The sequence below is a fragment of the Pseudorca crassidens genome, chromosome 12 (genome assembly GCF_039906515.1).
Source record: "Pseudorca crassidens isolate mPseCra1 chromosome 12, mPseCra1.hap1, whole genome shotgun sequence".
Lineage (NCBI taxonomy): Eukaryota > Metazoa > Chordata > Mammalia > Artiodactyla > Delphinidae > Pseudorca > Pseudorca crassidens.
Window position 1 is genome coordinate 9,769,188 of NC_090307.1, and position 25,627 is coordinate 9,794,814.

The window sequence follows — 25,627 nt, forward strand, 5'->3', positions numbered from 1 at the left end:
CGTTACAGAAAGTAAAAAAAATAATAATCTGTTACATGCAACCTTCAAGATAAAAACAATGACATGAAAACAATTCCACAAAATGAAAGAAAAATACATTTGATAAATTTTAAAAACAGAAAATATACTACTGATAAAACTTATAAGAAGGTCACAAGAAAGCCCTAGCGTAATAATATTCATGATAAATGTTGATGAAGACTGTTTCCTTATTAAGCGGTGAATATTGTTAAGATTTAGGTTGAATAATAATGACCATAAGCTAAAGAAGCTTTGCCTCCCTATTTGGCCTTTTCTGACACCACCTTGGCAGGAGTTTTCCCACAGCTTGTTACTGTCTGGGGAAGGTAGAGGTCTGGTGGTCCCTTGGCCTTTGCTCAATTGGACAGGGTCACAGTCTTGTCTTTGGAGGACTGTTTAACTACAGTGCTTATTTTCTAAAAGTTTACCATCTTGCTAGGCTGCCTATTTCCTGGTTCTATGGTGAGAAAGAGAAGGCCTTTGGGGAGATTTTTGAGTCTGACCCTTCTGATATTTCAAAATTCCTGCCTTCTTTAGCTCCTTGTTCAAATTATACAAGACTAAAAGAAAATCCAGTGAAATCCCTGCCCCACCATTTTGGAGTCCCAATGTCCATAGACAGTTTGCTTTTTCTCCACTTTTCAGAGTCTAATGTTTGTCTTATATATAATGTCCAGGGTTTTTAATTGTACTTAGAAAGAGAAAAAGCAAAAATTATATCTACTCCTTCTTCACAAAAGCTGAAGTCTTGATAGATAATTTTAAAAGACTTGGAAAGCAACTGGACCACCAATTTGGACCAAAAAGGAACAAGATTTATCAAATTTCAAGAAGATTCCAAGCCCCCAAATTGGTGGAGGCTGAAAGCAAGCAGAAAACGCCAAGTCATCTGCAAGTATGTGCCTGCTTATTTTCTCTGTTGAAATTAGTTTATCTTTTTGTCACTTTTGCTTTTATTTTTACTATTATATCCAGCTTCTACTTCCTGAACTTAGAAGCAGGGTCTAATCAGGAATGTTTCTTGTCCCTAGAGATGGGGGTCTTGTCACCTTTTTACCTTGTGGAATTTCAGCACTCCTATGGAGCTACAGACTGTTATGTGCTTCTTGTTCCTCCCGTTTAGGAATGGAAGAGTCTATTACAGTCATCGTGTTGCTTTCTTACCACTGCATGGTGGGTGTGATGGGGTCAGATAGCTTGTTTAATAGTTCATATTCCTTAGATCAACAGCAGCCATCTCTGAGGAGATACGGTCAAATTTAATACAAATTGTGAAATTCTAGACATTGAGCTTTATGCCAGAATTTGATGACTTTGGGATCATGCATAAAAGCGAGTATATTTTGCATGAGCCTAGAATGTAAATATCTGCAACCAGAGACAGTGGTAGCTTGTAAAAATGGGATATATTCTTTCTCTCTCTGCATCCTTATCCTGACACTGCAGATTCTCTCATCAATTGTTTTCCTTCCCCTTGAATTTGCATTGGCCACATGACTTTATCTGGCCAAATAGGGTGCTGGGAAACATGAAGCAAGAGAGAACTGAAGAGCCATTCTTGCGCATCAGGGCTCGCCCTTTCTTACTGCACTTGGAACCTTTTGGCTGCCATGTGAAGGGGCTGAAGTTAGTCATCTGGAAAATGAGAGGCCGTGTAAAGAAGAACCAAGGTCACAGACCAGAATCAGTAAGCTCGGCGCCTACAACTGACACGTGGGACCAACCAAGGTCACCGGAGCCTGCCGCAGACCAGATGGGACCACCTGGCTAAACTGATGATTTTTTATTTTTTAACTGTAAGTTTTGATGTCATTTGCTAGGCACTAAAAGAGACATCGTCAACAGTGAAGGATATATTTGCAATACATGTATCCACCAAATTGTCCCAGACTTCACTACACATAAAGGACCTTCTTTAAAAAAAATTAAAAATATCATCCCCCCGCAAAACGTTCATAGATTTGAACGTTTTCACAAAAAATACCCAAATGTCTAATAACTATATTAAAAAGTCCTCACCTTCATTGGCGATCGGGGAAATGCAAGTTAAAAATACATTCCCATTCCCCACCTGGCCCATGTCCTCAAGTCCATTCTCTATGTCTCCGTCTTTATTCCTGTCTTCCCACTAGGTTCATCAGTACCATTTTTTTTAGATTCCATATATATGTGTTAGCATACGGTATTTTTTTTTCTCTTTCTGACTTACTTCACTCTATATGACAGACTCTAGGCCCATCCACCTCACTACCAATAACTCAATTTCTTTTTATGGCTGAGTAATATTCCATTGTATATATGTGCCACATCTTCTTTATCCATTCATCTGTTGATGGACATTTAGGAAAAAATAAAATAAAACAAAACAAAATAAAATAAATACGAAAACCACAATGCAATATACATGTATCAGATTTACTGAAATAAAGCATCAGAACATACCAAGTATCAGGGAGGATGCTGTTGAGCAACCACACTCACAAATTGCTGGTGGGAGTATAAATTGATATTTTTAAAACTGCTTGTCAGCATCAACTCAAGTTAAAAATACACTTACACTGTTACCAAGCAATGTTATTTCTAGATACAAATCTGAAAGAAATATGTCCATATGCTTACAAAAAATATACTAAACTGTTCATAGCAGCATGATTTGTAATGGTCCCAAACTAGACACTATACACATGTCCATCAACAGAAGAATGGATAAGCTGTCATGCAATGACACAAAATAACATTGAACAGCAATGATGTAAATAATCTAAAATGCTTCACAACAACATGAATGAATGTCACAAAATATAATTTTGAATAAGGTAAATCAAAAAAGGTATACAGTGGGGCTTCCCTGGTGGCGCAGTGGTTGAGAGTCCGCCTGCCGATGCAGGGAACGCGTGTTCGTGCCCCAGTCCGGGAAGATGCCACATGCCGCGGAGCGGCTGGGCCCATGAGCCATGGCCACTGAGACTGTGCGTCCGGAGCCTGTGCTCTGCAGCAGGAGAGGCCACAAAAGTGAGAGGCCCATGTACCACACAAAAAAAAAAAAGGTATACAGTATATTGTATCCAAATACAGGATAAAAATAGGAAAATCTAACTTAAGCTGTTAGAAATCTAAATGGTGTTTTTTGGGGGGGGAAAGGAAGACTACAAGGAAGCATGAAAGAAGCCTTTGTGGTACCAATAATATTCTATTTCTTAACCTAGGAGCTGGTTACACAGGTGACATCAATTTGGGAAAATACATAGATGTACACTTATTGAAAGGATATATATCCTTTTGTTAAATGTTGATAAAATGCAAAAATTAATATTCATGGTTGGATTTCATTTGAATATTAATCAATGTCTTCCTAAACAAAAACAATGAAACAACAAAAATAAGTGAGCTGAAAGACAGAATGGTGGAATTCACTGCCATGGACCAGAATAAAGACAAAAGAATGAAAAGAAATGAAGACAACCTAAGAGACCTCTGAGACAACATTAAACGCAAAAACTTTCACATTATAGGGGTCCCAGAAGGAAAAGAGAGAGAAAAAGGATCCGAAAAAATACTTGAAGAGATTGTAGTCGAAAACTTCCCTAATATGGGAAAGGAAATAGCTACCCAAGTCCAGGAAGTGCAGAGAATCCCATACAGGATAAACCCAAGGAGAAACACACTGAGACACATAGTAATCACACTGTCAAAAATTAAAGACAAAAAAAAATTATTGAAAACAACAAGGGAAAAATGACAAATACAAGGGAACTCCCATAAGGTTATCAGCTGATTTCGCAGCAGAAACTCTACAACCCAGAAGGGAGTGGCACGATATACTTAAAGTGATGGAAGAACCTACAACCAAGAGTACTCTACCCAGCAAGGATCTCATTCAGATTCAAAAAAGAAATCAAAAGCATTACAGACAAGCAAAAGCTAAGAGAATTCATCACCACCAAACCAGCTCTACAACAAATGCTAATGGAACTTCTCTACGTGGGAAACACAATAGTTAAAAAGTACCTAGAAAAACAAACCCATAGCAATTGAAAAATGGTAATAGGAATGTACATATTGATAGTTATCTTAAATGTGAATGGATTAAATGCTGTAACCAAAAGACACAGGCTCACTGAATGGGTACAAAAGGAAGACCCATATATATCCTGTCTACAAGAGACCTACTTCACACCTAGGGACACATACAGACTGAAAGTGAGGGGATGGAAAAAGATATTCCATGCAAATGGAAATCAAAAGAAAGCTGGAGTAGCAATCCTCATAAGATAAAGTAGACTTTAAAATAAAGAATGTTGTAAGAGACAAGGAAGGACACTATATAATGATCAAGGGATCAGTCCAAGAAGAAAATATAACAATTATAAATATATATGCACCCAACATAAGAGCACCACAATACATAAGGCAAATACTAACAGCTATAAAAGAGGAAATCGACAGTAACCCAATAATAGTGGGGGGGGGCTTTAACACCTCACTTATACCAATGGACAGATCATCTAGACATAAAATTAATAAGGAAACACAAGCTTTAAATGAAAAATTACACCAGATAGATTTCATTGATATTTATAGGACATTCAATCCAAAAACAACAGATTACACTCTCTTCTCAAGTGCACACGGAACACTCTCCAGGTCACAAATCAAGCCTTGGTAAATTTAAGAAAACTGAAATCATATCAAGCATATTTTCTGACCAAAACTCTATGAGATTAGAAAACAATTACAGGGGAAAAAACCATAAAAAACACAAACAGATTCCAGCAGGTGGCGTTCCAGAGAGCAGGAACCGTCTCACTCTTCCCCCAAGGTTCTGCATTTTCTGAGCCGTGTGGATGAAAGGCTCTTGGTGCTGCAGCCAGGAGTCAGTGCTGTGCCTCTGAGGTGGAAGAGCCAACTTCAGGACACTGGTCAACAAGAGACCTCCCAGCTCCACATAATATCAAACAGCAAAAATCTCCCAGAGATCTCCATCTCAACACCGGCAACAAGCTTCACTCAATGACCAGCAAGCTACAGTGTTGAACATGCTATGCCAAACAACTAGCAAGACAGGAACACAACCCCACCCATTAGCAGAGAGGCTGCCTAGAATCATAGTAAGTCCACAGACACCCCAAAACACACCACCAGATGTGGACCTGCCTACCAGAAAGACAAGATCCAGCCTCATCCACCAGAATACAGGCACTAGTCCCCTCCACCAGGAAGCCTACACAACCCACTGAACCAACCTCAGCCACTGGGGACAGACATCAAAAACAACAGGAACTATGAACCTGCAGCCTGCAAAAAGGAGACCCCAAACACAGTAAGATAAGCAAAATGAGAAGACAGAAAAACACACAGCAGATGAAGGAGCAAGATAAAAATGCACCAGACCTAACAAATGAAGAGGAAATAGGCAGTCTACCTGGAAAAAAATTCAGAATAATGATAGTAAAGATGATCCAAAATCTTGGAAATAGAATAGACAAAATGCAAGAAACATTTAACAAGGACCTAGAAGAACTAAAGATGAAACAAACAATGATGAACAACACAGTAAATGATATGAAAAAGACTCTAGATGGGATCAATAGCAGAAAAACTGAGGCAGAAGAATGGATAAGTGACCTGGAAAATATAATAGTGGAAATAACTACTGCAGAGCAGAATAAAGAAAAAAGAATGAAAAGAACTGAGGACAGTCTCAGAGACCTCTGGGAAAACATTAAACTCACCAACATTCGAATTATAGGGGTTCCAGAAGAAGAAGAGAAAAAGAAAGGGACTGAGAAAATATTTGAAGAGATTATAGTTGAAAACTTCCCTAATATGGGAAAGGAAATAGTTAATCAAGTCCAGGAAGCACAGAGACTCCCATACAGAATAAACCCAAGGGGAAATACACCAAGACACATACTAATCAAACTGTCAAAAATTAAGTACAAAGAAAACATATTAAAAGCAGCAAGGGAAAAATAACACACAAGGGAATCCCCATAAGGTTAACAGCTGACCTTTCAGCAGAAACTCTGCAAGCCAGAAGGGACTAGCAGGACATATTTAAAGTGATGAAGAAGAACCTGCAACTAGGATTACTCTACCCAGCAATACAGACAAGCAAAAGCTGAGAGAGTTCAGCACTACCAAACCAGCTTTACAACAAATGCTAAAGGAACTTGTCTAGGCAAGAAACACAAGAGAAGGAAAAGACCTACAATAACGAACCCAAAACAATTAAGAAAATGGGAATAGGAACATACATATTAATAATTACCTTATTGATAGTTACACTACATAATGATCAAGGGACAGATCCAAGAAGAACATATTAACAATTGTAAATATTTATGCACCCAACATAGGAGCACCTCAATACATAAGGCAAATACTAACAGCCATAAAAGAGGAAATTGACAGTAAAACATTCATAGTAGGGGACTTTAACACCCCACTTTCACCCATGGACAGATCATCCAAAATGAAAATAAATAAGGAAACCCAAGCTTTAAATGATACATTAAACAAGATGTACTTAATTGATATTTATAGGACATTCCATCCCAAAACAACAGAATACACATTTTTCTCTAGTGCTCATGGAACATTCTACAGGATAGATCATATCTTGAGTCACAAATCAAGCCTTGGAATATTTAAGAAAATCGAAATTGTATCAAGTATCTTTTCCGACCACAACGCTATGCGACTAGATATCAATTACAGGAAAAGATCTGTAAAAATTACAAACACATGGAGGCTAAACAATATACTCCTTAATAACGAAGTGATCACTGAAGAAATCAAAGAGGAAATTAAAAAATACCTAGAAACAAATAGACATGGAGACACGATGACCCAAAACCTATGGGATGCAGCAAAAGCAGTTCTAAGAGGGAAGTTTATAGCAATACAATCCTACCTTAAGAAACAGGAACCATCTCGAATAAACAACCTAACCTTGCACCTAAAGCAATTAGAGAAAAAAGAACAAAAAACCCCGAAATTTAGAAGGAAATAAATCATAAAAATCCAATCAGAAATAAATGAAAAAGAAATGAAGGAAATGGTAGCAAAGATCAATAAAACTAAAAGCCGGTTCTTGGAGAAGATAAACAAAATTGATAAACCATTAACCGGACTCATCAAGAAAAAAAGGGAGAAGACTCAATAGAATTAGAAATGAAAAAGGAGAAGTAACAACTGTCACTGCAGAAATAAAAAAGATCATGAGAGATTACTACAAGCAACTCTATGCCAATAAAATGGACAACCTGGAAGAAATGGACAAATTCTTAGAAATGCACAACCAGCAAAGACTGAATCAGGAAGAAATAGAAAATATGAACACACCAATCAAAAGCACTGAAATTGAAACTGTGATTAAAAATCTTCCAACAAACAAAAGCCCAGGACCAGATGGTTTCACAGGCGAATTCTATCAAACATTTAGAGAAGAGTTAACACCTATTCTTCTCAAACTCTTCCAAAATATAGCAGAGAGAGGAACACTCCCAAACTCATTCTACGAGGCCACCATCACCCTGATACCAAAACCAGACAAGGATGTCACAAAGAAAGAAAACTACAGGCCAATATCACAGATGAACATAGATGTAAAACTTCTCAACAAAATACTAGCAAACACAATGCAACAGCACATTAAAGGGATCATACACCATGACCAAGTGGGGTTTATTCCAGAAATGCAAGGATTCTACAATATACGCAAAGCAAGCAACGTCATACACCATATTAATAAACTGAAGGAGAAAAACCATATGATCATCTCAATAGATGCAGAGAAAGCTTTCGACAAATTTCAACATCGATTTATGATAAAAACCCTGCAGAAAGTAAGCATAGAGGGAACTTTCCTCAACATAATAAAGGCCATATATGACAAGCCCACACCCAACATCGTCCTCAATGGTGAAAAACTGAAAGCATTTCCACTAAGATCAAGAACAAGACAAGGTTGCCCACTCTCACCACTCTTATTCAACATAGTTTTGGAAGTTTTAACCACAGCAATCAGAGAAGAAAAGGAAATAAAAGGAATCCAAATAGGAAAAGAAGAAGTAAAGCTGTCACTGTTTGCAGATGACATGATACTATACATAGAGAATCCTAAAGATGCTACCAGAAAACTGCTAGAGCTAATCAATGAATTTGGTAAAGTAGCAGGACACAAAATTAATGCACAGAAATCTCTGGCATTCCTATACACTAATGATGAAAAATCTGAAAGTGAAATCAAGAAAACACTCCCATTTTCCACTGCAACAAAAAGAATAAAATATCTAGGCATAAACCTACCTAAGGAGACAAAAGACCTGTATGCAGAAAATTATAAGACACTGATGAAAGAAATTAAAGATGATACAAATAGATGGAGAGATATATCATGTTCTTGGATTAGAAGAATCAACATTGTGAAAATGACTCTACTACCCAAAGCAATCTACAGATTCAATGCAATCCCTATCAAACTACCACTGGTATTTTTCACAGAACTAGAACAAAAAATTTCACAATTTGTATGGAATCACAAAAGACCCCGAATAGCCAAAGCAATCTTGAGAACGAAAAACGGAGCCGGAGGAATCAGGCTCCCTGACTTCACACTATACTACAAAGTTACAGTAATCAAGACAGTATGGTACTCACACAAAATCAGAAAGATAGATCAATGGTACAGGATAGAAAACCCAGAGATAAACCCACGCACATATGGTCACCTCATCTTTGATAAAGGAGGAAGGAATGTACAGTGGAGAAAGGACAGCCTCTTCAATAAGTGGTGCTGGGAAAACTGAACAGGTACATGTGAAAGTATGAAATTAGATCACTCCCTAACCCCATACACAAAAATAAGCTCAAAATGGAGTAAAGACCTAAATGTAAGGCCAGAAACTATCAAACTGTTAGTGGAAAGCATAGGCAGAACACTCTATGACAAAAATCACAGCAAGATCCTTTTTGACCCACCTCCTAGAGAAATGGAAATAAAAACAAAAATAAACAAATGGGACTTAATGAAACTTCAAAGCTTTTGCACAGCAAAGGAAACCATAAACAAGACCAAAAGACAACCATCAGAATGGGAGAAAACATTTGCAAATGAAGCAACTGTCAAAGGATTAATCTCCAAAATTTATAAGCAGCTCATGTAGCTTAATAACAGAAAAACAAATAATCCAATCCAAAAATGGGCAGAAGACCTAAATAGACATTTCTCCAAAGAAGATATACAGACTGCCAACAAACACATGAAAGAATGCTCAACATCACTAATCATTAGAGACATGCAAATCAAAACTGCAATGAGATATCATCTCACACCAGTCAGAATGGCCATCATCAAAAAATCTAGAAACAATAAATGCTGGAGAGGGTGTGGAGAAAAGGGAACCCTCTTGCACTATTGGTGGGAATGTAAATTGATACAGCCACTGTGGAGAACCGTATGGAGGTTCCTTAAAAAACTACAAATAGAACTACCATATGACCCAGCAATTCCACTACTGGGCATATACGCTGAGAAAACCATAATTCACAGGGTCATGTATCAAAATGTTCATTGCAGCTCTATTTACAATAGCCCGGAGATGGAAACAACCTAAGTGTCCATCATCGGATGAATGGATAAAGAAGATGTGGCACATATATACAATGGAATATTACTCAGCCATAAAAAGAAACGAAATTGAGCTCTTTTTAATGAGGTGGATAGACCTAGAGTGTGTCATACAGAGTGAAGTAAGTCAGAAAGAGAGAGACAAATATCGTATGCTAACACATATATATGGAATTTAAGAAAAAAAATGTCATGAAGAACCTAGGGTTAAGACAGGAATAAAGACACAGACCTACTAGAAAATGGACTTTAGGATATGGAGAGGGGGAAGGGTAAGTTGTGACAAAGCGAGAGAGAGGCATGGACATATATACACTACCATATGTAAGGTAGATAGCTAGTGGGAAGCAGCCGCATAGCACAGGGAGATCAGCTTCGTGCTTTGTGATCGCCTGGAGGGGTGGGAGGGAGGGAGATGCAAGATGGAAGAGATATGGGAACATATGCATATATATAACTGATTCATTTTGTTTTTAAGCAGAAACTAATACAGCATTGTAAAGCAATTATACTTCAATAAAGATGTTAAAAAAAAGAAAAACCTGCAAACACATGGAGGCTAAACAATATATTACTAAATAACAAAGAGACTGCTGAAGAAATCAAAGAGGAAATCAAAAAATACCTAGAGAAAAATTACAATGAAAACACGACAATTCAAAACCAATGGGATGCAGCAAAAGCAGTTTTTGGGGGTAAGTTTATAGCAAAACAAGCCTACCCAAGAAAGAGAAATCTGAAACAAACAATCTAACCTTACACCTAAAGGAACTACAGAAAGAAGAACAAACAAAACCCAAAGTTAGCAGAAGGAAAGAAATCATAAAGATCAGAGCAGAAATAAATGAAATAGAAACAAAACAATGGCAGAGAGATCAATAAAACTAAAAGCTGGTTCTTTGAGAAGATAAACAAAATTGATAAACCATTAGCCAGACTCATCAAGAAAAAGAGGAAGAGGACTCATCACTAAAATTAGAAATGAAAAAGAGAAGATACAAAAGATACCGCAGAAATACAAAGCATCCTAAGAGACTACTACAGACAACTCTATGCCAATAAAATGGACAACCTGGAAGTAATGGACAAATTCTTAGAAAGGTATAACATTTCAAGACTGAACCAGGAAGAAATAGAAAATATGAACAGAACAATCATAAGTCATGAAATGGAAACTGTGATTAAAAATCTTCCCACAAGCAAAAGTCCAGGACCAGATGGCTTCACAGGTGAATTCTATCAAACATTTAGAGACGAGCTAACACCCATCCTTCTCAAACTCTTCCAAAGAATGGCAGAGGAAGGAACACTCCCAAACTCATTCTAGAGGCCACCATCGCCCCGATATCAAAATGAGACAAAGATACTACAAAAAAAGAAAATCACAGATCAATATCACTGATGAATATAGATGCAAAAAATCCTCAACAAAATAGTAGCAAACAGAATCCAAAAACACTTTAAAAGGATCATACACCATGATCAAGTGGGATTTATCCCAGGGATGCAAGGATTCTTCCATTCACTCAAATCAATCAATGTGATACACCACATTAACAAATTGAAGAAGAAAAACCAGATGATCTCAATAGATGCAGAAAAAGCTTTTGACAAAATTCAACACCCGTTTACGATAAAAGCTCTCCAGAAATGGGGCACAGAGGGAACCTACCTCAACATAATAAAGGCCATATATGACAAACCCACAACAAACATCATTCTCAATGGTGAAAAACTGAAAGCATTTCCTCTAAGATCAGGAAGAAGACAAGGATGTCCACTCTCACCGCTATTACTCAACATAGTTTTGGAAGTCCTAGCCATGACAATCAGAAGAAAAAGAAATAAAAGAAATACAAATTGGAAAAGAAGAAGTAAAACTGTCACTGTTTGCAGATGACATGATACTATACATAGAGAATCCTAAAGATGCCACCAGAAAACTACTAGAGCTAATCAATAAACTTGGTAAAGTTGCAGGATACAAAGTTAGTGCATAGAAATCTCTTGCATTCCTATACAGTAATGATGAAAAATCTGAAAGAGAAATTATGGAAACACTCCCATTTACCATTGCAACAAAAAGAATAAAATACCTAGGAATTAACCTACCTAGGGAGAAAAAAGACCTGTATGCCGAAAACTGCAAGACACTGTTGAAACAAATTAAAGATGATACCAACAGATGGAGAGATATACCATGTTCTTAGTTTGGAAAATCAATATTGTGAAAATGACTGTACTACCCAAAGCAATCTACAGATTCAATGCAATCCCTATCAAATTACCAGTAGTGCTTTTTACAGAACTAGAACAAAAAATCATAAAATTTGTATGGAGCCACAAAAGACCTGGAATAGCCAAAGGAGTCTTGAAGGAAAAAATCAGAGCTGGAGGAGTCAGGTTTCCTGACTTCAGAGTATACCACAAAGCTACAGTAATCAATACAGTATGCCCCTAGTACAAACACAGAAATATAGATCAATGGAACAGGATAGAAAGCCCAGAGGTAAACCCAAGCACCTCTGGTCAACTAATCTATGACAAAGGAGGCAAGGATATGCAATGGAGAAAAGAGTCTCTTCAATAAATGGTGCTGGGAAAACTGGGCAGCTACATGTAAAAGAATGAAATTAGAACCCTCCCTAACCAAAAATAAACTCAAAATGTATTAGAGACCTAAATGTAAGACCGGACACTATAAAACTATAAAACTCTTAGAGGGAAACATAGGAAGGACACTCTGACATAAATCACAGCAAGATTGTTTTTGACCCAACCTCCTAGAGAAATGGAAATAAAAAGAAAAATAAACAAATGGGACCTAATGAAACTTAAAAGCTTTTGCAAAGGAAAGGAAACTACAAACACGACAAAAAGATAACCTTTGGAATGGCAGAAAATATTTGCAAATGATCAACATACAAAGGATTTATCTCCAAAATATATAAACAGCTCATGCAGCTCAATATTAAAAAAAACAAACAACCCAATCCAAAAATGGGCAGAAGACCTAAATAGCCATTTCTCCAAAGAAGACATACAGATGGCCACGAAGCACATGAAAAGCTGCTCAACATCACTAATTATTAGAGAAATGCAAATCAAACCTACAATGCGGTATCACCTCACACCCGTTAGAATGGGCATCATCAGAAAATCTACAAACAACAAATGCTGGAGAGGGTGTGGAGAAAAGGGAACCCTCTTGCACTGTTGGTGGGAATGTAAATTGATACAGCCACTAGGGAGAACAGTATGGAGGTTCCTTAAAAAACTAAAAATAGAATTGCCATATGACCTAGCATTCCCACTACTGGGCATATACCCAGAGAATACCATAATTCAAAAATATACATGCACCCCAATGTTCATTGCAGCACTGTTTACAACAGCCAGGTCATGGAAGCAACCTAAATGCCCATCGACAGACGAAAGGATAAAGAAGTTGGGGTACATATATACAATGGAATATTACTCAGCCATAAAAGGGAAGGAAATCGGGTCATTTGTAGAGACGTGGATGGACCTAGAGACTGTCATACTGAGTGAAGTAAGTCAGAAAGAGAAAAACAAATATCGTATATTAACGCATATATGTGGAACCTAGAAAAATGGTACAGATGAACTGGTTTTCAGGGCATAAATAGAGACACAGATGTAGGGAACAAATGTATGGACACCAAGGGGGGAAAGCGGTGGGAGGGTGGGGGGTGGTGGTGTAATGAATTGGGCGATTGGGATTGACATGTATAAACTGATGTGTATAAAATTGATGAGTAATAAGAACCTGCAGTATAAAAACTAAATAAAATTAAATTAAAAAACACGAAGAAAGAAAAAGAGTATAGCAGACAGTAAGAGAGGGCAACTCATCTTAATAGAGCATTTTTAAACAGTTACTAAAATCACATCATTTGCCTGGAAAATAATGTGTTTGGAAATGTAAAGATGTGAAAGAGTATTTTTGGTTCAAAGAGTGCCTAAGAAAGGGAAATTATCGAATATTAAATTGTAAACGTCTATAGACTTCTATGGTATCAGAGTTTAAGAAACAATGTCAGCCTGTGTTAAGAAACTAGCGCATGATATTTATAGCACCATTATTTAAAATACCCAAACAGTGGGGGAAAGACAATGGCCATCAACTGATGAATGTTTAAATGCAACATGTTACAGCCATACACTGAAGTATTACTCAGCAGTAAAAAGAAGTACTGACACATGCTACAACACGGATAAATCTTGAAGTCATTTTGCAAAATGAAAGAAACCAGTAACAAAAGATCACATAATGTATTATTCCTTTTATATTAAATATCCAGTATAGGCAAATCTGTAGAAATAGCAGTTAAATTAGTGGTTGCCAGGGGCTAAGGGCAGAGGGGAATTAGGATTGTAAATGGCCATGAAGATTCAAAATATGGGGGGAGGGGTTTGATGAAAATATTCTCAAATATTTGAAATAGTGGTAAAAATGGCACAATTCTATGAATATATAAAAACAATTGAATTACATGCTTTAGATTGGTGAATTTTATGGTGTGTGAACAAGGCTCTTATAAAAAATAATGTAGGAGGGATTTATAAAACACTTGCCATACATATGAAATAGAAGATTCAAAAAAAGTATACAGTTACTTATATGACTTGACAATTATATCAAGTTCAAAGGAGAAAAATAAAGGCCCGGACTTCTATTCCTAGCAACGGCAAGGTAACTAATTTGGCTGAACCCTCAAATGAATACAATTTAAAAAATTTGACAGTGGGTGTTCCGAAATATCAGGTACTTAAAATCATTGAAGAATTGACAAAATACTAAGAAACTATTAAACTAAGAAAGAAAACAAAAGTATAATGGAGAATGAGAATCAAAAGGGCTAAGTGAGGGACCGGGATTCTGAAACTGCTTTGCCCTGAGGGAAATAGTTAATTCAAACAAACCTGGGTTAGATTTTAACTTTTCTGCAAAAAGAAGGGAAAATAGTTGAAAAGGAAAAAGTCCAATAATATCTAGTGTTGGTCAGGATATAGAGCAACAAGAATATCTCTGCTGGAGTGAAAATTAGTAAAGCCACAGGAAAAAGTAATTATAAAGAACTATAGCTATTACACCAATACTGATGAACCGAGGAACATAATGATGAGAAAAAGAAAAATGAAAACTGCAGACATGTATATTGTTTAGTGTTATATGCGTAGTCGGTGAAGCAAATTAAAAAAGGAAAATCAAGCAAACCTCTATGTAAGCAGTTTAGGATAGGGTTGCCTCTCTCTAAGGAAAATCCAGAGAGCTTCACTTGACATGAATATTCTGTTGAGCGAGAAACAGATTGTTCCCGAACAGGGGGATTTCAAAACCAAAAGTGGTTAAGAAGCTTGGCTCTTAGCAGTTACTGCTCAGTTTACAGACATGAATGAGGGAGTACATAGTTTTGTGTTTAGTTACTAGAAACTTATGTTCCTTTTAGGGTGGCAGCACTCAGCTTACTTGTCTGTATTGGATTGACTAGGAAGCTGGAAGGTCACGCTGACATGAAGAAAGCTTAAGTTTTGGTTACGGTCAGAGTCAGCATTTCAGGGAAACCAAGAGAGTTTATGTTTCAGTTACCTGGTTGTGAGTGTATAGTCTAGAGGTCTATTCAAAGCATGGCCTTTATTTTGGATTCTGTTTAACACCCCAATAATAAAAGGAGAATCTAGCCACAATCAAATCTCTTACCTGCATGGTGGATTACTGGTATTCACTTTAATAATATTTAATTAATGATAATATGTATAAAATTATGTACACATTGTACATTATTTAGGCACTTCTTTCTATATATTAAAATTTACATTAATAAAAATCTTTCAATCAATTGATCCATCTCAGGATCTATTGATATTATCTGTATCTGTGCCGAGTTCCTTGACTCTTGTGACTGCTCTCCTTCTACACAGGGTGGTCTTCAGCTCTGGGTTATTGTTTCAAGCTGATCCACATTGAGTCATGAGTCGTAAGATGTTAACATCCTGTTAACACCAGATACCTGTCCAATAGGGGAGGTGCATTGACTCCCATTAGTAAAATGAAAGATGTGACCTTGGGTTTCACCTTTGCCCTATTCAGGTTTGTCAGCTCTTGCTTGGATTCCGTGAACCATCTTAGCATCATTCTAGTAAGTTTCTTCTTTTTTAATCACATACAAAAACTTAGAATGTAAAAACAATCTACCCAGCTCTCCCCCCACAAAATCATAAAGTATCTGTATGCAGTTAATTGTTTACACTTAAATTGTTTTACGATTTCTATGTCTGGCTATAGTATGTGATTGCTACTTCAGATACTCCTCTTTTAGTATAAGTAACCATTTAAAAAATTCTAATTATGCATTGACACAAGAAAATTTCCAGAAGCAATGTAGGCACTATTTGTCATTTCACCCTTATTTGGGCAATTGAGTGTGTTATTTATTTTGGCAAAATTATCCTGGATGTCAATAAACTTCTGATAGTAAAACTTAATGAGCCTATGTTTGTTAAACCCAAATGTCCTGGATTTCTGTCCTTTATCTGCACTATGTCCATTTTACAAGGGAAATTTAACACATTGTTTACATTGCTCTAGAATACTTAGGTTTGCTATTCGCGCTTCCATAAATTATCAGTAAATTTACCTAGTATGATTTGAGAATTTGTTCAAGCTAAACTTTGTTAACCACTCTTATTCTGAATAGAAAATATTGATTTTATAATACAGAAGTCACTGTGAGAGTACATGCTGAATTGCATAGGGCTAGAGTCTGTCAGTCACTGACTAAAAAGATTCAAGGGTAAATAACGTCCTGAATCATAGTATTTAGTTGAATCATTTAGTTTAGTTTTCAAAGTGTTGCATTATTCAAGAGAAGAATAGATTATGCTACAGAAAATTATGAGTGACATGTTAGATTAAATAGTAATTACATAAATATTCTATCATGGTCAATATAAAGTAATGTTCATTAGAAAACTATTTTTTAAGAATCTGATTAGTCAGAACTGATGACTTAATGAGTTGGAGTTGAGAGAAATTACTGTCTGTCCTATTTTTGATGGATGTTCCAGTGACCAAAGGTTATCCTAAAATTGCATTGCAAGAAACCACAGCAGGAAATTCCACTGTGCTTCTAGTATATTAAAATGACAGGAAAAAACACTACTCACAGATGATTTGTCTTAGGAGATAAGGCTCTATCTTTAATATACTTGCACAATATAATAAGGTCTATTAAAAAATAGTGTTTTATTAGAGACACACAGACTATTAATTGGTCATGTAGTCATAAAGACTTTAATACTTTTTATTTTGTTTGAAAATTGTCTCAGCAAATTCAAGTCCTGCTTTCCTTTCCATAGGTTACCAGTAACAAGCACTTTTTCCAATCCTGATTAATATGCTGTGATGAAATTCTAAAACATTCCTTTGAATTACTGTGCAATTCACTTTTAGAAAAATGTTCTTTATATTTAATTAAAATATATATTCTCACAATTTCAAATTTATATATTTTGTTCTGTTCCATTGAACTACAAGGGCAAAATGTACCCTTACATTCACATGAGTTCTCTATCATCTCTTGAAATTATTTTCTCACATATCACACATCCCCAGTTAATTTGTTGTTTCTTTTATACCTTGATTTTTAGTTATCTTTTTATCCTCATCATTCTTTGCTGAATAGACTTCAGTTTACTGACATTGTTTACTATCTTTTTATTCCTTTAATTTTTTTTTCCCATCTCTCTGGAGACATCAACACTGATTCACATGGAGATGAACTTGGGAGGGAGAGGGACTGTTATTTAAGCAACAAGTAATAATTCAGCTAATTTTTAAAAACAAATTCCAAAAAGCTGAGTGTAGGTGACCATGAGAGTATAGAACCTCAGCAAACTGCGGGCAAAAGTGGTATTGGCACCTATTCATGGACGCTGACAGAATATTCACAATAAAAGATTGGAGAAAGCTTCTCAAATAGGAAAGTCTAGAAGAAAAGAATAGACACCGTAGTGAAAAAGTAATACATCTCATTTGTATTCTTCTTGCATATGGGTCAAAAGTCTTAATTTTCATGGGGAAGAGAAACATCACTCCCAGGAATAGAGCAGAGAATAGGAAGAAAATAATCTCTACCCCTGAGTGGAGAAAAGGACAACATATTGAGCACATAGAGATACCCCAGCACCAGGGAAGGTCAGGATTACTGAAAAAGTCCCTCTTTCGAGACTCAGGACCCTCCTAAGCCTGAGGCTGAACCATGACAACAGACTGCCTCTGCCCACCTCCACCAGACTAGAAGCAGAAACAGGCAACAGCACTCTACTTCTGGAGAGGGGTCAGAGGTTACAGAAAGACCCTCTCGAGCTGCCGACACAAAGGACTAGCCTAACCCTGAGAGTGAAGGGGACAATAAGAAAAAGCCTGTGATAATTAGACCCCACCCTATGGGCAAGGTAATGCTAGAAGAATTTGAAGCCAGTGATTCATTGTAGGAAGCCATTATAACAACAGAACTCAAACCCAGCTCAACTCCTGATGAGATGGACTCAAATCCCCACTCTCATACTCTTCAAAAGCATAGCAAAGAAAATACAGGTTCATTTCAAGGAATAAATAGACACACTATCTGTGTTTCAGCCAAACTTTTTCAGAAAGACAAAAAATCAAGGAGAAAAAAAAGAACTCTAGTATCAATAGACAAAAATTCAATAGGACCTGACTCAGATATGACCCAGATGCTGGAACTGTCAGCCAGGGAATTTAAAATAACTGTGACTAATAGGTTAAGGCACTAGTGGAAAAGGTGCAAAACTTTCTGACCATATGAAGGATTTCACCAGTGAGATGGAAAAAGATAAATGGAAGTACTAGATTAAGACAAATTGCTAAAAGAAATGAGGAAAACCTTTGACAGGCTCAATAGTAGGCTTCTATTGGACTGAAAGATTTTTTTTTTTTTTGCGGTATGTGGGCCTCTCACTGTTGTGGCCTCTCCCGTTGCGGAGCGCAGGCTCAGCGGCCGTGGCTCACGGGCCTAGCTGCTCCACGGCACGTGGGATCTTCCCGGACTGGGGCAAGAACCCGTGTCCCCTGCATCGGCAGGCAGACTCTCAACCACTGTGCCACCAGAGAAGCCCTGGACTGAAAACTTTTAATAACCACTTTTATTCCTGATCAAGTCTAAAATCGTTATCACAATGCTTGGTGTGAGGTGTATACTCAATAAAGTTCTGTTTACTGAATAGATTTATTAATTTTTAATATATTTATTGCAAGATTTCAAGTGTTCTTTTAATAACAGATTAAGAAATAATTTGCATACCATAAAAGTCACCCATTTAAATTATACACTAAGCTTATTTTGCTACTTTACAGAGCTGTGCAAATACCACCAAAATGAATTATTCTATTCATTCTATCACTTTAAAAGATCCTTCATACCCATTTGCAGTCAGCCTGATATCATCTATTTATCTATCTGCCTATATACCTATATATCTATGTCTTTACACGCTTTCTTACTCACTCCCTCCCTCCCTCTCTCTTTTTTCTCCCTTTCTTTCTTTCTTCTTTTTCTTTCTCTCTCTTTCTTTCTCCTCCCTCCCTCCCTCCCTCCTTTCCTTCTTTATTTTACTGTGCACATAGTATGTAAAAGGTACTCAATATCTCATTGTTGACTTATTGTCCTTTTAACATGATCTCCCTGTATTTAATGTTGTTCTATATGTGAATACACACACACACACACACATATTGATATATTCTAAATATATTATAGATGGGATCAGGTAGTGTTAATCAAGAAAGAATGTGTGTACACCTAAGTGTGTGCTATGGAAATAAGTAAACTGATGCAAAATAACTTAAACGACTGCTATTTGGAGAGCCGGGGTAGAGGAAAAGGTGAATCTTAGGAAATATAGCCTGAATCCATTTGAAGACAATTTTATGTAGATCAGAAAACTTCCAAGTTACTTACCAAGAATGAAAAATTAACCATAAACACAACAAATATTAAGCCAATGAATAGCAGGGCTAAGCGCTAAACAATGTAGTCCTGGCACATGACTTTACTCCAATCAAGGACACTACTTTCCTGAAAAGCTGAGCATTCTGACTTACTTTTAGATGTGACAGATGAAGACAAGACTTTAGGATAAACAAAGCACATTTGTGATCATGTTAACTTTGTAAAACAGCAGCAGATGTGCTCTGTAGGGGTGTGCTAAGTCCACCAAAGATAAAACTTTTTGGCAAATTCCCATCTATGCAGCTTCCAACTGCTGTCTCACATCCACCCTTACACAGACGTACATTTGCTGTGAGAGGGGTACATCTTAAGAGAACTAGTCACTTTCCTGAATCTGCAATAAAAGAAGCAGAAATGGAATCTCAAAATCTTAGCCTATACTTTGAATATAGAAGAGACATTAAAATAATCAAATATGGAAACATTTGCCTCTGCTCATGAAGTTTCAATGTAGAGAAAATTGCTTTACAAAATATCTCATGAATCCAGGTTAGTCCTCTTCTTGATACTAATTGTTTAAACTGACAATAAAAATTCATTTAATGTAATCCTCATATCTCAGCTCAAAGGAATAAGATTCTTATACCAGCTGTAAAAACTGAAGTAATCTAAATAAAAGCCACCCACAATATTTATGAGAAAGTGTGAGCTGAAATGTATTTGCAGCACTTCAAAATAATCAACAGGAATATGAAGCCTAAAAGAATCTGCAAAGTACAAAAGAGACAAAAATAGCATATAAAGAGCTTCTTTCTAAAAATATACTTATTCCTGAGAAAATAAATTGTCTATAGTATTTTTAGGAGCTCCAAAGTAAATGAAAAGTGCTTGATCATATGTGATTCAAAATTGAGATGAATAGAAAACAGATGAAAGTAAATGAAGCTATCCATTAAGACACACTTCAAGAAGATTTAAAATCTATGTCCAAATAAATATTTTCAGTAATAAAAGAGATATCTGATACCAAGTAACCAAATTATGGACACTTCATTTAATAGAACATCATGATTTTCATGCAGAGTAAAATGAAAAGATGAGCAAACATCCAAAATCTGTCACATTTTTTGAGAAAAATCAAACACCATAAAGTGAGGTGCAAATATAGACAACTGAAAGAACCAACAAACAAGGAAAGACTTACTAGAGCACACAGATCACTCAAGTACTTTGGAAGATACCTCATAAGAGCTGTCATACCCATGGGAATTATATATTAAATGCTATCGAAATGCATGAGAGACAATGTAACCAAATGGAGAGACATGTATGTTTCTGGATGGGAAGATTCTTAATGTAAAGAAGTCAGTTTTCTCGAAATAAGCTAACCAAAATAAACAAACCAAAAATATTTTATGAATAATTCAGTCAGCTTATACTAAAATTCACTGGGAAGATATAATGAGCATGAATAACTATGAAAACTTTGTAAAACAAAATGAATGAGTTGTTACCTATGAGGTAACCACAAATCTTTCCTAATTAAAACATTGTTTTGTTCATAAATATTTAAGTAAATCAATATGACACAACATAGGGTCCATAGGATTCTTAGTATGTGATGAAATGTCGTTTCATTTTACTGATAAAATGATATATTCAATAATTGTATCTCAGACAACTGGCTAATAATGTACTCTCTATCTTCAGCAACCAAAGATATAATTTCTAGATGGATTAAATGCCTATATTTAAAAGGGGGCTTCCCTGGTGGTGCAGTGGTTGAGAGTCCGCCTGCCGATGCAGGGGATACGGGCTCGTGACCCGGTCCAGGAAGATCCCACATGCCGCGGAGCAGCTGGGCCCGTGAGCCATGGCCGCTGAGCCTGCGCATCCGGAGCTAGTGCTCCGCAACGGGAGAGGCCACAACAGTGAGAGGCCCGCGTACCGCAAAAAAAAAAAAAAAAAAAAAGAAAGAAAAAAGGTCTAAGTTTATGAAAATAAAAATTATTGGACAGTGTTTTCATAATCATCAAGTTGAAGAACTCTTCCTGTTAAAGACATAAAAATCATAGCATATAAAGAAAAAGATTTTCAGAATATATGTAGATACATAAAAAAGGCTAAATATCAATAAAAAGACAAAACAATATAATTCAGGTTTTAATAGTATTGCACAAAATATAAAAATACAAATAATCAAGTGTAAAAATATGCTTCAGATCACTAATAACTGAGAAAACACAAATTGAAGCATCAATTAATTTTCTATTGGATTGGCAAATATTAAAATACATGAATAATATCCATTGTTAGTGAATGATATACTTTCATGGGGTTGTGGACTGTTAATTACTTTTTTAGAGAATATGGCTACATCTGTCAGAATTATGATATAAACACCATTAAGATGAGTAATTTTGCTTCTGAAGTATACACTACAGAAAGGCTTATGCTTATGCTCAAAGGTAAGGATGTGGGTGAGCAGCACCTGAAAAATGGAAGCAAACTTAGTGCCATCTTTATGGGAGTGCTTAAATAAATTATGTTACACAGTATTATATATAAATACTCTCACACACACACACACACACACACACATACATATCACATTAAAAAAATACTGTATTGACATGAAAGCTTCCCAAGATATATATTTAAAGGAGAGAGTCAAATCACCAAACTCAGCAAATTTGTTTACAAAATGTATTACAAAGTATTTGTTTACATATTATTTATTTATAACAATGTAAGCAAAATCAGAGGTAGAGAGAGCTTCCCAAGAGACAAGGAAGTTTTTTCTTGAACAAACTGTTAGGAGTTTTATCTGGAAAAGGGCACAGAAGTAGGAGGAGTGTATATCTCTGTAAAGAGAATCCATTGCATTTACTGCATGTAGGTGACTAAACATTGCTTGAAACAACTTTAAAGAAAATGGTTCATGTAATACTTTTGTAAATTAAAAAGAAAAATGACATATTAAGTACAGTCTTCTAATGAAGTCTATTTTCTTTTCTAGACTATGGAGAGTTTCAGAAAGGTATTTAAGAAACATAATAATAAATATTTGATCAAAAGCTTATCTGTTTAACCTTTCTTCCCTCAGGCAAACAAGGCATGTTTCCCACATTTTTAAAGTCAGCTGAGTTTCTAGGAAGGGGGTGGGGGACATTGCTAAATAAGGAATGAATGAATGAATGAACAGCTTTCAATATCTACCTTCTTTTCAGACATTTTGGATTCACTTTCAGCAACTCTTATATTCTTTTTTTTTTCTTTTTTTTCCTGCGGTACGCGGGCCTCTCACTGTTGTGGCCTCTCCCGTTGCGGAGCACAGGCTCCGGACGCACAGGCTCAGCGGCCATGGCTCACGGCCCCAGCCGCTCCGCGGCATGTGGGATCTTCCCAGACCAGGGCACGAACCCGCGTCCCCTGCATCGGCAGGCAGACTCTCAAACACTGCGCCACCAGGGAAGCCCCCAACTCTATATTCTTTTGTGGACTACAAACCTCACTTTCCACCCTGCTAACCAAGAATAATTCTGCAGTGCTCTGCATGGTCAGACTTTGTGTTTCATACTCTAAAGATTGGCGTTTTTTATTCACAACTTACATCTCAATCCTGCTAGGTCACCAGGTACCTAATATGGGTTCTATTCAGTTAATCAGCTAGTTTCTTGACAATCACCTGAAAATACCTACTCGGATTTAATTTATTTTAAAGATTAAATGAGATCACTTAAGTGGAAATTCCAAACTTTAAATAATAATAAAGTAACATTTATTATATGTTTACCATCTACTCTGATTCTCACAACAAACAGATAGCTATTGCTATTTTAGAGATACAGATACTGGTGTCCACAGGTATTAAACGTGAATGTGGTGTGTGGAGAAACAGATCCCATACATTTGACTCTAAGATCTAATAACTTGGATATAATGTATTCTCATAAATATTCAGACATTGTGGCCAGTGAATAAGATATGTGGAGTTAAGCAAGATTTCTTCTTGCCACACAAATTACATCTCACAGGCAGCCAAAAAAAAAAAAAAAAAAAAAATTCACCTATCAAGAAAAGAAGAAAAAAAATAGAAGAGTAGAAGACTGCAGGAAGAGTAAAATCATTACTATTTCCATAAAATTGGGAATAACGTTATGTTTAATTGTAACTTGCCTTTTGCTTTCTGGTATGAACTTACTCCCTTGAATTGTTATGGGTTAATTATAAATTTTAAAACTTTTAGGCAATATATCCTGTAAATGCTCAACAACAATTAAAATTTTATTACATCAAGTTCATTAAGCAAATCCTATCCGACTGTAAGTTTATTGTCAATTTTAACTTGTTCAAGTGTTTCAATTACAATTCCATTTTGAACTGTAATAAGGTTACTGATTAATGACAGTGGTTAACAGCTGCTATTAAAACTACCCAGGGCAGAACTCCATAAATGTGGAACAATTAGAGTAGCAAATGAGAGTAGCAATATGCTATTATCTTTACATTATTTAGTTGATTTAGTGCAACATTTTAAATGTTCTCTCTGAAAAAAAATGTTCGACTTGTTTTCACTGGCTTGGGGCGTTGTTTTTGAACTGATTTTATATCTGTTTTATTTCTACAGCACATAATCAGAGTTAAGATTTTTGGGAGCAAAGACAAAATAATGTGAAGAGAGACTGTGAGACACTGACTTTGCTCTGCCTACCAGGATGTGGAGGTTAAGATTTAAAGTAAACAATTCTTTGCTTTGGGTAATTGCAAACTTCAACAACATGACTAACCATGATTTTGTTTTTGCTCTTGTTTTTGTTTTTTTAATTCCAAATTCCAAACATGTGATTTAGGAAAAGATGATTTAAATGCTTAATTGCATTATTTCTTTCTTAAAATTACCTATTAATGTACAATTCATGCTTAAGGGAAAATAAAAATGTCACAGTGTTTTCAATATTTCAGAACTACGATTTGTCATATATTTTGCTTATCCAGGGATTAGGTTAAACATGAATGAACCTACAGAACCCTCAATATTTATAATTAACAAAGAAAATGGTATTTAGCCAATGGCAACACATTTCATTTTCTTCGTAAAGATCTCCCTCACAATTCATTTATAAATATTTATAACTGGTTCAAAAACTATTCTACATCCTCCACACAGTTATATTCTCTGAGTATCAATCCATTTGAATCACCAGAATGGTTTGAATGAGTCTGATATTTTTTCAAAGAAATTGCTCACACTTTAATATATGTCTGCTGTATTGAAGAATGACTTAAGTGAAGCCTTTTAGAAGCTTCATTTTTTAAAAGAGTTATATAAAATTCAAGAAAGGATTTTTGAAACAGGACAGAACACTGGGTGTCAAATAACTAATGGAGAAAATCTCCATTCTGCTGAGAAAATTCTTCCATAGTACTTAAGTTTTAAACTAAAAGTTTTAAAAGAATGTGGAATTGGTAATTAAAACTTAAAAAAAAATATATATATTAATGTACATATATATATGAATATTTTGTCACAGAGAGTGAGACAACAATATTGAATTCTTTTTAAGAAGATTTGATGCAAAAATACCTTTTCAGAATTTGAAGCAAATCTGAAACAAAGTTTAAGAATCTTAACAAAATTCTCCAACATTCTTTAATATAATGGAGAATCTTCTAATACTTGTTGAAGCTAGAATAATTCGTAAAATTACGTAAAACCTAAAAGTTATTTTGTGGGATGAGGTTATAAACCTTTATTTATTTTAAATCGTATAGTGGCTTTTAATGTTTTAAATAACTCCAAACTAAGTATTTTTGTTCCTCAACGCATAGACCATCTGACAAGGCTAAAACCTTTATAGAACTTAAATTGTTTGAGATTTATCATTCTGAGATAAAATCAAAACATCTTTGTTTTAAATTGTATATAAATTCCTGCTCATCTTAGTGCTTTCTTTACATTAGTATTCTATAC

General features: G+C 35.8%; 1 long non-coding RNA gene across 3 annotated transcripts in view; it reads left to right on the forward strand.

Moving 5' to 3' along the window:
- Positions 1 to 25,627, forward strand: part of LOC137203211 (uncharacterized) — a 125,816-nt gene that overhangs the window by 95,711 nt on the left and 4,478 nt on the right. For 2 of the 3 annotated variants that reach the window (XR_010932985.1, XR_010932984.1), the window contains exons 4-5: positions 15,771 to 15,819; positions 24,284 to 24,392. This is a non-coding gene — a long non-coding RNA (uncharacterized lncRNA). Of the gene's footprint in view, positions 1 to 15,770; positions 15,820 to 24,283; positions 24,613 to 25,627 lie in introns of those variants that run through there. The other variant, XR_010932986.1, reaches the window with a different exon arrangement.